Genomic DNA, 12,763 nt, shown 5'->3' with positions numbered 1-12,763 from the left:
CCCAAGGACCCGGTAAGTGGGGATTATTATCAGCATTTTAGGGTCACAGAAACGGGCTGAGAGAGAAAACTGTCATGTACAAGGTCACACAGTGGTGCAGCCAGGGAGGGACTCAGAACTCAAGCCATAATCCCTCCAAGTCCAGGGAACATGCACTATGCCTATACTACCCCCACCCACCCACCCCCGCCACCATGGGTTTTGGTATTTTCTCCTTTTGTGGGGTGGGTTTTCATCAAACCATCCACACTCTTCAGCCGTGGGCAAACTACGGCCCGCAGGCCGGATCCGGCCCGTTTGAAATGAATAAAACTAAATAAAAAAGACCGTACCCTTTTATGTAATGATGTTTACTTTGAATTTATATTAGTTCACACAAACACTCCATCCATGCTTTTGTTCCGGCCCTCCGGTCCAGTTTAAGAATCCATTGTGGCCCTCCAGTCAAAAAGCTTGCCCACCCCTGCATCCCATCCCCCTCCCTTGTCCAGCCATCCACTCAGGATCTTGATACACATGCCCATGCCAGCCCCAGCAGTAGGTTTAAGTGCCTACATGAGGTAGTGACTCAGGTCAGGGATTTAAGACTATAGTCCAGCCGTGGGCAAACTATGGCCCACGGGCCGGATCCGGCCCGTTCGGCTGTTCTATCCGGCCCGCGGAGCCGAAAGAGCGGAGGGTTCTCTTGCTCTCCCCTCCGCTCCTTCACCAGCAGCAGTGTTAACATGGCAACGTCGGGAAACACGGCCGTAGCTCCTTCTTCTGAGTCCAGTTTAAGAACCCATTGTGGCCCTCAAGTCAAAAAGTTTGCCCACCCCTGCATAGTCTCTTATTTTAGGGAAGCTCTTAAATTGTATTCTAAAAGGAAGTAATTGGAATAATCCTCTCTCCCCAGCTTAACCTGCCTTCCTTTGTGCAAAGGACCTAGGACAAGCATGTCAAACTCTTGGCCCACGGGTTGCATGCCTCATTTATTTGGCCCATATTAGCCTTTGAGTTTGACATGCTTGACCTAGGATTTCTCGACACCAGTGCTAGAGAGTCCAGGGGACCCTCTGGTTATTCATTAGGACAAGTAGCTTCTCTTCTTATTATGACAGTCTCAACTTCTTAGCAGGAGCTGCCCAGCTCCTTCAAGCTCTCCTCAGGACACTGTGTAAGAATAATTCTGTTATTTCATCTTTTGTCAGCCCTTTGACTGATTGCATGGGAAATTGTGAGCTAAGCCAGTTTACACAACTCCTCAGCCTCCGTTCTCCTACTGAGGCGCTCTCAGGCTATGAATCACCTCTGGGGTACAGCATCTGAATAATTCAGATTTTGAAATATTGATTTTTATTCCTCACAGTCAGGAGGCAGCTTAAACAAGCATTTGTCTAGATCAGGCCACCTCAGATTCCTGTAACTTGAAAGATTGAATGGGGCCTTCAGTCTGCAGGAGACTGAAGCAGCCAGGGAGGCAAAGATACAGGCTTGCATGGACACCCCTGGGAAGCCTACAGCTTAAATGTTGGACCTGGTTGGGGGGGCGGGGAGGGGAGGATACAGGTCATGCCCCGGGCATGACTCAAATAAGCAAAAACCACATAGCTCAAGCAGGCCTTATCTGGATGCCTTCCTCTTTTCTTTCGTGAAACTCATTTCATGGCCCTTTGCTGCTACCTACAAAGGGACACCTGGAAACCAGGCTCCTCTCTCAGCACTGCTGCTTTTCTCTAATTGCTTATCTCATGAATTTGCCATATTTGTTTTGGGACGGGAGGCTGCTCTTAAATGGTAGTACTTCTGAGGCACCCAGAGGATTAAAAAAAATGTTTTGGAAATCTTCACAGAAGGTGGTTGAGACTCTCAGATGGCCCTTTCTTCTTCCCACCTCTACCCCCTCTCCCTGGGTGATTCTCCCACTAGCATAGTTTCACCTTCATCCCTTGGAGCAAGCATGTGAAACTCACTGCCACGCGGCCCTGCTGGGAGTGAGCTTGAAATGCTTGCCTTGGAGGCTCCTGGATCTGTACAGCGACCAGTTCCCTCTCTTGAGCTTCTGACCCACACGTCCATCTTCCTCAGGGGTCAGCCGGGCTGTCCCACAGGCTCGTCACACTCTCCATGCCCAGAGGAACGCGTTGTCTTCACTCCCAAACCTGGTCTCTGTACTTTCTCTTCCTTGGCTGATGGTATTGCCACCCACCCAGGCACCCACATCTGAAGCCTGAGAGTCAGTGTAACCATCGATCACTGAGTCCTGGCAGAACACCCGCTACTGCCTTTTATGTCTATTCTTCGCGCCACCGCCTTCCAAGTATGCCCCAAGTATTCTCCTAACTGATCTTTCTTACAGCGTTCTTGTTCCTCCAATCCATTTTCTGCACTCTTGCGAGAGTAATTTTCTACAATGCAACCCTGATCATTATGGGATTTTAGAATTCTTTCAGTGGCTCCCTCATGCCCTCAAGGTAAAATCTAAATTCTTTAGCAGGGCCAAAGGAGGCCCTTCCTGATCTAGCCCTGACACTCTATCTCCCCTCCCACCCCCTCACTCCACAGACACAATACTCCCAAACACCTCTGGGCTTCTGCCCACATTGTCCCTCTGCCTAGAATGGCCTTCCTCCATCTCTTTGCCTGGACAGTTTCCTCAGCACTCAGTTCAGACATCTTCTCTTTCAGGAATCCTTTCTGACCCCCTGGTCCCTCACAGCAGCTTCTGCACACAGTCAGAGCGCTCACCACCAGGTAGTCTAGAAGCTCCTAAAAGGCAGGAACTGTATCTAGGTTTGTCTTGTCCTAGAATCTGTCAGTGTACCTAGCAGAGAGTAGGTGCTCATTAAATGTCTGTTGCAACAAGACTTCTGTCACTTACACTTCTCCAATTTTTCTGTAGTGGTAGAACTTAAGGTAACACTAATTTAGGCCAATAAAAGAAATTCCCTTAATTTTTTTTTCCTCTGGGAATATTAATATACTAATTCATTCAGCCATCCATTAATCAGTCACTTCATTTAACAAAGATGAAATATCTCTTCTATGCCAGACCCTGTGCTAAGAATCAGGGATATGAAGCTGAGTGACACATAGTTTATGTCCTCAAAGAGTTAACAGTCCAGTAGGGGAAAGATCCACCTGCAGACACATCAGACATAATGATGTGATCAACATTACAGTGCACAAGGGAGGTGGGAGCCATGAACGCTGGGTTAGACCTTCTCCTTTGAGGTTCTCCCACCCACATTCTGTCCTCACCCCTGGGTTATAATTGCCTATATTTCTGTTCTTCCACCCACTAGACTAACAGCTCCTTGAGGGCAGAAACTATTATTCATCTTGCATTAATTCATTCAGCAAATATTTATTAAATGCCTATAATATGCTAGGCCTTTGTAGGTGCCATGGAAATGGCACACTATAGTACAGGCTAAACTTTCTGCCCTCGTGGAATTTACCGTGTGCCTAACACAGTACTTAGTACATACATAGTAGTCTCTGGAGGAATGTTTGTTAAATGAATGGGGTGCGGGGGCAAGTAGGTACAGGGAATATGAGAATTGTCAGACTCTGGAGGGCAGCCATGGGAAGAGAAACACACTTATTCAAGGATATTTCAAAGGGCAGGATGAGGACTAATGCAGGCACATTGCCCAGGAGTTGGTTTGGGAAAATTTTTTATTAGTTAAGCTGTTCCATGGAAATAAATAATAACATAAAAGTTTGTAGAAGGGATTCCTATAGTGGGTTCAAGAAGGTAAGCCAAATGACCTTTAGGTCCTTTCCAAAACTGAAATTTCTTAATTTGAAAACACTGAAATTTGTCCAAAACATTCAGCCATCAACATATGTGGCAAATTGGCCAGTGACTAATGAACATTTGCTTCAGAAAGGGAAATAAGCAAACATGGCACCCATGGCAAGTTCACAGTGACTTCACCCTGAACATTTGGGTACATGGGGACTTTTCAATCTCATTTGGCACCTGAATCACAGCTCCTGGCCAACCCTGAACTTTGGGAGGAAATCAGGGAACAAGAGGCTAAGCTGGTGTTCACAATCCTCTTGGACTGAGTTATAAGTTCATTTGATGAAATAGTATTTAGCTGTTATAAAGAATAAAGTCAATTAATATAGATGGTATATTAAATTAAAAGAGAGCAAATTAGATAATACCATATAAGATATGATCACTTCTGTGAAGTTTTTAAAAATGATATATGTAAGTATATGTGCATAATTTTTCTGGATAGAATTATAAGAAACCATTAATAGTAGTTATTTACTTTGGGGGAGTAGTTATTTACCAAGGACAATGGGAATTCATTTTCATTTTCTATGTTTCTGTATTGCTTCTGTTTTCTAACACTTTTTAATCCCAACAAAATTTACCTGGATTGTGAAATTAGGCTAACTTTGTTACTTCTTCTTTATAGTTTTCTGGTTAAAAAATTAAACTCTACACTAATAAAAGACAAAGATGCTAATTGACAGTACCTTCGCTATGCCCAAGCCATGCCCACCAGCCAATCAGGCCACTATATGCAAATTAACCCAACCAAGAAGGCGGCCGGCAGCCACGGAGCTGGAACAAGCAGGAGGCTTGGTTACTCTGGCGATGGAGGAAGCCAAGCTTCTCTCCTGCTCTGGCCGGCTGTGGCCTCTGCAAAAGGCAACAAAGTTTCAATTATAGAAGCTAAATAAATCCCAGATACCTGCTTCCAGCCAGCTTCCACTGGGAGCTTGGGTGGCTGGGGGCTGTGGCCAGCCTGCAAACAGCCATCAGTCCCTCACCCAGGATGGCCACACACTGTGGAGTGAGGGTCCCTGCTGGGGGGCTTGGCCAGCCTGCAAACGGACATTAGCCCCTCAACCAGACTGGACATGGACCCCAGCAGGGGGTGTGGCCAGCCTGAAACCGGCCCTCAGCCCCTCACCCAGGTTGGCCAGGCACCCCAGCGGGGACCCCTACGCTGAAGGGGCTGTGGCCAGCCTGTAAACAGCCATCAGCCCCTCACCCAGGCTGGCCACACCCTCATGGGGCGAGGGCCCTTGCTGGGGGGCTTGGCCAACCTGCAAACAACCATCAGCCCCTCACCCAGGCTGGCCAGGCACCCCAGCGGGGACCCCTACCCTGAAGGGGCTGTAGGCAGCCTGCAAACAGCTATCAGCCCCTCACCCAGGCTGGCCACACCCTCATGGGGTAAGGGTCCCCTCTGGGGGGCTTGGCCAGCCTGCAAACAGCCATCAGCCCCTCACCCAGGCTGGCCAGGCACCCCAGCGGGACCCCCACCCTGATCCAGGACACCCTTCAGGGCAAACCAGCCAGCCCCCACCCATGCACCAGGCCTCTATCCTATATAATAAAAGGGTAATATGCAAATTGACCCTAACAGCAGAGCGACTGGGTATCACTGGTCACTATGATACACACTGACCACCAGGGGGCAGACACTCAATGCAGGAACTGCCCCCTGGTTGTCAGTGTGCTCCCACAGGAGGAGCTTTGCTCAGCCACAAGCCTGGCTGATGGCTGCCAGTACAGCGGCGGTGGTGGGAGCCTCTCCTGCCTCCTCAGCAGTGCTAAGGATGTCTGACTGCAGCTAGGCCTGCTCCCTGCCTGCAAGTGGACATCCCCTGAGGGTTCCCAGGCTGCCAGAGGGATGTCTGACTGCCAGCTTAGGCCCAATCCCCCAGGGAGAGGGCCTCAGACAGCAGGTGGTCATTCCCCGAGGGGTCCCAGACTGCGAGAGGGCACAGGCCAGGCTGAGGGACCCTTCCGAGTGCACAAATTTTTGTGTACCGAGCCTCTAGTCCAATAATATTTTTTTTATTTCCTAGACCTAGAGAAAAGGAGGCAGGGACCAACCTGGCCACCACCAAGACAGATTTTATTGGCTCTACTTCTAAACATGAGAAACTAGAGTCAGGGAAGCAGAGGGTTGGGGGAAGGGAGAACCTCTTGCTTGAGATCATTCTGTAAAAAGATGTCTGAGTTGTGAACAAAGGCCAGAGTACTGAGTGCCAGCATGACTCTTCAACTCCACAAACAAGGGAGAAGCAAATGGGTGTGAAGAGGGCATTCATACTTGCAGAAGGCCTACCATGCACAAGCATTTTACACATTCATCCACCAACTTCTGCCTTAGGAAGCCTTTAAACAGCAAGATAGATCTTACCTTGAGCTTTCCAGAATTAAAAGCCTTAAAGCAGGCACAGAATTTTCTGAACCCAGAAGGAAACATGATAAAAGTGATACCCACACAAATTCCCTTTCCATGTACCTTGGAATTCTCATTTTTCCTAGGGATCCTATTTATTACAGAGACATGTTAGTAGAACACTATATAGAAGCAACTTTTATATAGTGATAACTGAGAAAGGCCCAGTCTGAGCAAGTAAGGGTTAACCTGGGAGTCAGGGCCTGGTACCAGCCAGGAAGTTCAAGAGCAGTATGTAGGCGACTGTGACCTTCTTGTTCCACATTATAAGCCTAAGGCAGGACTTCTCTCAGTCTTCCTAGCTCAGCTCTCCTATGCCTCCTTGGATCTCAATCTCTGTGTTCCTCACTTTGGACTGGTAACCTGACCTTGCTTCTCAACTGCTCGCAGGAAAGAGTTAGGTACTTCAGGGCCAGCAGTCAGGGTTGGAATAGCCACCTTGGGGAATGGGAACCAAGACCAACTGATAAGCCTCATTGTCCTTCTGGCTTTCTCAGGATCTCCTCTATTTCTGAGACTGATGGGTCGTGCAGGATGGATTTCACAAGAGGAGCTCACACCTCACACCGTTCTCCATTAGCAAAAAGGGCTTGCCATACCAATGGGCCAAAGCATGCCCATTTCCCAGTGGGATGGCATCTCACCATTTGAGCCCTCTCCCAGGTGGGCAAGATCTAAGACATTGCTCCGAGTTGGTTGTGTTTTCTCTGTCTTTCATACCAGCCCTGATCAAAGAAGGGCATTGGCGGTTATGCCTATTGCATTTCAGTTAAGGTGATGGCTTTGATTGGAATCAAAGGTGGGAAAGTTCACAGGACAGAAAATGAAAAGGCACCCTGTGAGCAAAGTCATTCTGCTTGAGAGAGGCATGAATCTTTATCCAGGTGCCAACCTTTTCATCCCACTGAAGATCAGAGGTGGATGCCATTTCATTCACAGGTAAGAGCAGGAAGTGTGTGTAGTAGGGCCCTGTGATTCTCCTGTGACGAAGCCTGTGACCTTTGAGGAGAGATCTCAGAGATAAAGAAAGTGAAGAATATGGTCTCGATTTCCCAGGGTGTAAGTGATGATTGTCACTGACTGTTGATTGTTTTAGAAGTCATGTGTACGGAGTTGAGTTAATCTGACTCCTTAGTTCATGGATATTAGCATTTTTGGTCCCTGTGAGATTCCTCTTGGATTTATTTACTTCCTTATTCCTTTTCTCCCCATCGCACAATTCCATTCTCCTCTCTTACCCACAGTGATTTTTATGTGTTTAGTGTGTGTCCGTCTGTTTGCATGTTTTCATACAAACAGTATTTGTTTGTAGTATTTTCAATTTATGTAAATGTTCTATCCCATTAGATTTCTTAACTTTATCACTGTTTTTTTTCCCTCTGTTCTTTTCATCATTCTCAAGATCCTTTCATGTTGTTATGTGTACATCTGATCATTTGCTTCAATCTTGCTGTATAGTACACCCTAGTGTGCACTCACTATATTTTATTTCTCAATCTCAGTGATGAAATCTCAGGTAGCCCCAACTCCCACCAGAAATAACTGCAAGAAACATTCACATATATATCTCCTTATGGAGTTGTGTAAGGATTTCTTGGGATGCATCCCTAGCGGAGGAACTGCTATTGTGCTACACTAAATTTGACTCCTAATGCTGGAATATCCCAAGGCTATTTGCCAATGCACTTCTCTGATGTGCATCTTCTCACCAGCAATGCGTGAGTGGTCATGTCCCACGTCCCTGCCAATAGTCGGCATTACCCTCTTTCTATTTTGCTAAAGTAAAAGACATAGAGTGATATATCTCTTTGTTGTCCTAATTTGCATTTTTCATATTACTAATGCTTTTGAGTCTCCCTTCATATCTGCCAGGGTGGATACATGGCATATGGCTTAGACCCCTGCTCCAAGACAGAGGCCCTTGTTATCCCAGCTGCTAGAAGTGCTGGCTGCTGATGGTTCACAGGTGTGACCCTCCCTAGCTTTTGCCCTCAGCCCAAGGAAGCTGCTTCACCCAAAGTTATGAGGCCTCCTGGGAGGCAGCAGCCTCCAATGATTAGTCAATGCAGGGAAACAGAGCCTGGTCTTTTTGCTTAAATTCAGCACATCTCTAAAGAGACACCCCAGCTTCCACATTTCTCCATGGGATCTGCCTATGCTGCAACTGCATCACAGTTCAGATTCTTGCTCAATCCTGCTTCCCTCAGTCCCTCACAGTGTTGCTGCCAAAACTACCCTCAGATAATCCTCCTGCTCACCATTCTCCATCTCAGAATCTACTTCCCAGGAAAACTGACCTGCACCAACTTGTAAGCTTTTTGGAGTTTATCTTCTGTATAATGTCTGTTTATATCCTTTCCCTATTTTTCTTTTCTTATGCAGTCATCAATGTTTAAGATATTTGCATATTCTTCATATCAATCCCACATTGGTTTTATTTATTTATTTAAATTTATTTGCCAGTTACAGTTGACATACAATAGTACATTAGTTTCAGGTGATTAGACATTTATATAGCTTACCAAGTGATCACCCCGGAAAGTCTATTACCCACCTGACACCATACATAGTATTTACAACATTACTGACTATATTCCCTATGCTGTATTTTACATCCCTGTGACTATTTTTTATAACTGCCAATTTGTTCTTCTTAATTCCTTCACCTTTTTCACCCATCCTTCAAACCCTCCCACCATCAATTTGTTCTCTGTATCTATGAGTTTGTTTCTGTTTTGTTTGGTTGTTTATATTGTTGCTTAGATTCCACATCTAAGTGAAATCATACAGTATTTGTCTTTCTCTGTAGGACTTATTTAACTTAGTATAGTACCTTCTAGGTCCGTCCATGTTGTCAAAATTGCCAGATTCTATTCTTTTTTTATGGCTGAGTCATATTCCATTGTATATATGAAATCCTTCATTGGTTTTAGATGTTACAGATAGCTTCTCCTGTTTCACAAACAATCCATTAATTTTTCCCATGAGATCTTTTGTTGATTAGAAATCCTTATGTTTGATGTAACCAAACTCATAAATTTTTACCTCATGTTTATGCTTTTGAAATTTTGTTTTAAAGGAGCTTTTCTGAATCACAAAGACATTTTCCTGTACTTAATTCTACTATTTTTCTTTAACCTTTTACACTTAGGTCTTTAAACCACCCAGAGCCCTTTTTGTATGTGGTAATAAGTAGGGATCCATTTTAATTTTTCTCCATATAGTTGGCCAGTTTCCCAAATGCCATTTACTAAACAACCTATATTAAGTTCTGACATGCATGAGTCTGTCTGAGCTCTTTATTCTGTTCTGTTGGTCTATTTGTATGTTTTTTTAATTACCATTTTTATCATTATGGTTGTATAATATATCTTTTTCTTATTTATTGATTTTATGGAGAGAGGTAGAGAGAGAGAAAGACAAATAGAGAGAGAGCAGGAGAGAGAGAAAGAGAAATATCAATCTGTTGTTCCATTTTTACTTATGCATGGTCCCTGACTGGGGAATCCAACCCTCAACCTTGGTGTATCAGCATGATGCTCTAACCAACTGAGCTACCTAGCCAGCGAATGGCCATATAATATATCTTAATACCAGAAAGGGTAAGAGCCCCTCTTTACTCTCCTTTTAAAAAGATGTCTTGGTGGTTAAGTGTTGACCTACGAACCAGGAGGTCACGGTTCAATACCCGGTCAGGACACGGTTCGATACCCGGTCAGGGCAGGCTCAATCCCCAATGTGGGGTGTACAGGAGTCAGCTGATCAATGATTCTCTATCATCATTGATGTTTCTATGTCTCTCTCCCTTCCTCTCTGAAATCAATAAATATATTTTTTATAAAAAGATGTATTGGCTGTGGTTCTCTGTGTCTAACCCGAGTGTGTTTTCCTGTCTTGTACCTCCATAATTTTTAGGGTAAGTTTAGTCCAACTGTTTTGGACTTTATATGTTGGCTTTAAGAGAAGCCCTTGGTTACGCTGGTAGCAGTGAGTCTGCAAGCCAGCATGGCTGATGATGACTTGCGTCGTCAGCAGTGCACATGCAGAAGCACAAGGGAAGAAACTTTAGGGAGCAGTCAAGCCAAGAGATGATATCTGGCCTGCATTGGACACTAGAAAGCCCTGACAATTCTCTGCAAAGTGGAATCCAATCTGATCCAAGAGAAACAGTGAAAGGCACACAGATCTTAATGAGCCTGGGAACCTAATCAGAGGCAGTAATGAATGATATTAACAGTAAAGTCCTGCCAAGGAGAAAACCCTATCTGGATCCTTGGTTGCTTGTCCCGTGCTCCTGAGGAGTGCAAGGGCCTGTCAAAAGGTCATCTCATTGCCACCTTGTCTCTCTGCCGCTTCTTGTCTCTTCTGCTCTTCAAACGCACTGTTCACAGCTCAGCTTTCAGGCATGTAGCATTTCTGTTCTGTGATAATTAGGAGACTGTGAGCAGGCCATGGTTAGTCATCATGATGTGAAGGTGACGGGTGCTTCAGCTCTGGAGGTGCTTACAGGTTCAGACATGTCAGGGCTATGGTTAAAGACAGAAGCTGGTGAGAGGGAATTAAGTGACTCATCATCGAAACCTTGAAAACTGAGTTCAATGAGAGGGCCAAGGATTTCTAAACGCAGAGTCTGCTCTTTGATGGTGCTGAGGCTCCAGCTGGGCACGTGTTATGCTGTTAACTTCCATTTTCTCATCACCAAGGACTGTAAGGCCAAGAGAATAAATTCTACTTGGTTCACCCCGCGTTGGCCAGTTCTGCAAAAAACTCTTCTGTGTATTTGTGTCTCACCTTTCTCCCTCATGCCATTCTTATCCCCTGCTGCTGCGTGATGCTCAGGTCATTTCTTGTTTGCTGGCTCTTACTTCTAAGACATTTCCCATTGGTTTATGTGGATGGTGTTTCTTCCCACAAGTGGCTCCCCCAAATACTAGTGTTGGCCTCACATGTTTAGCTCAAGAGTAGTCAACAAGTCTGATTGCTTGGCCTTGTGGCTCTCTCTGAGTGAGTGTCACAGTGTCACTCTCTGTAACCATGCTGAATCCCACACTGTGGTAGGAGATGGCCTATATCATCGGCCCCCTTTGGAAAAGTGGCAGTGCCCTCATCTCACCTGTGTGGCTCTGCTGAATCCCTGAAGGCTGGAGTCCAAAGGCCTTATTTCTTTGCCTCTTCACACCTAGTGAACATGCCACATAGGACCACTGTAAGGGAGAAGGCCTTGCTCTCTCCTCTTATTCTCAAATTAGATCATCCATTCTCCACCTCTACCCTCTGTCCCCCATCAACTCCAGACTTCCAGGAGGAATGCAGGTTAAAAGCCAGGCCATGGACAGGATGCTGGGCTGACTGAGAGATCCAGATTGAACAAGATGACAATGACCTTGTTTTGGGCTGTCAAGGATCCCAGAATGTTCTACTTCTTAAAGCCTCTGCTTGTCCACATGTCTATTTAAGACTAGGGAATCCAGAGTCCAGTCTCAGGAGGTTGAGAGTTCACCAAACACTTAGGCAGAGATGCTTCTTACAAAAATAGCAGTTGCACCGTGCAAATTGGCTTCCTATATTTGGTTTCTCCCTGGGAGAACAAATATAACATTTTATATGTTGCAGGTTTCTGCACAGACCATGTGGCCAACAGACTTCTTAATGTGGGTCTACCAGTCCCTAAGGGAACCTCTGAAAGTCAGGCTATACTATACCACTCTGAAAAAAAGTTGCATGTGGGTGAGAAAAGGCGGGAGAAGGCAGAGTTGGGCCCAGATAGATGGATATCAGGGTTCTCTCTCTGGTTCACCATGCCTGCTCCCTGAGCTACCACTTTCTCTCAGCAGCTCCCAAGAAGCTCAATTCCATTCTTGTCAACTTGGCCAGACAAACACAATCAGGAGAGCTATTCTTCTGGGAACGGCACTTGGAAGCCACTCTGCTATGCCTTCTTGTGAGTCACGGGGATCTGAGGGTGAGGAGAAGCCAGGAGGAAAGGTACTTATGCACTTTTATGATTCAGGGACTCTGATTTTTGCTTGCAAAAGCAAACAAAAGAGACCTCAGGATAAGAAATAAAAAATAATGCACAAAAATATTGCAGATAGTAAACTATCCACAGAAAGATGCATAGGCTGGCTTAAAAAGGGAGAAAAAATGCAAAGCTAGAAACAGGTCTTGGGTCCCCTATACTTTTGGTAAATTAGTGTCCACCCTGACTTGGAATTTTCAACCCAGGCCAGCCCACCACCTGCCTACCACCTACTCAGGGACAAGTGGCTATAAAAACTGAACCTAATTCACCCTGGCTGTGGCTGAGTTGGTTGGAGAGACATCCTATACACCAAAAGGTTGTGTGTTCAATTCTTACTCAGGGCACATACCTAGGTTGCGGATTCAATCCCCAGTAGGGACACATACCGAAGGCATCCAATTGATGTGTCTCTCTCACTTCGATGTTTCTCTCCCCCCCCCCCCCCTGTAAAATCAATGAAAACATATCCTTGGGTAAGAATTTTAAAAAATAAAAATAAAATAAATGAACCTAATTAGTTTTGTCCGATTTGGAGCAT

The sequence above is a fragment of the Myotis myotis genome, unplaced genomic scaffold (assembly GCF_014108235.1).
Source record: "Myotis myotis isolate mMyoMyo1 unplaced genomic scaffold, mMyoMyo1.p scaffold_m19_p_2, whole genome shotgun sequence".
NCBI lineage: Eukaryota > Metazoa > Chordata > Mammalia > Chiroptera > Vespertilionidae > Myotis > Myotis myotis.
This window is presented reverse-complemented; position numbering follows the sequence as displayed.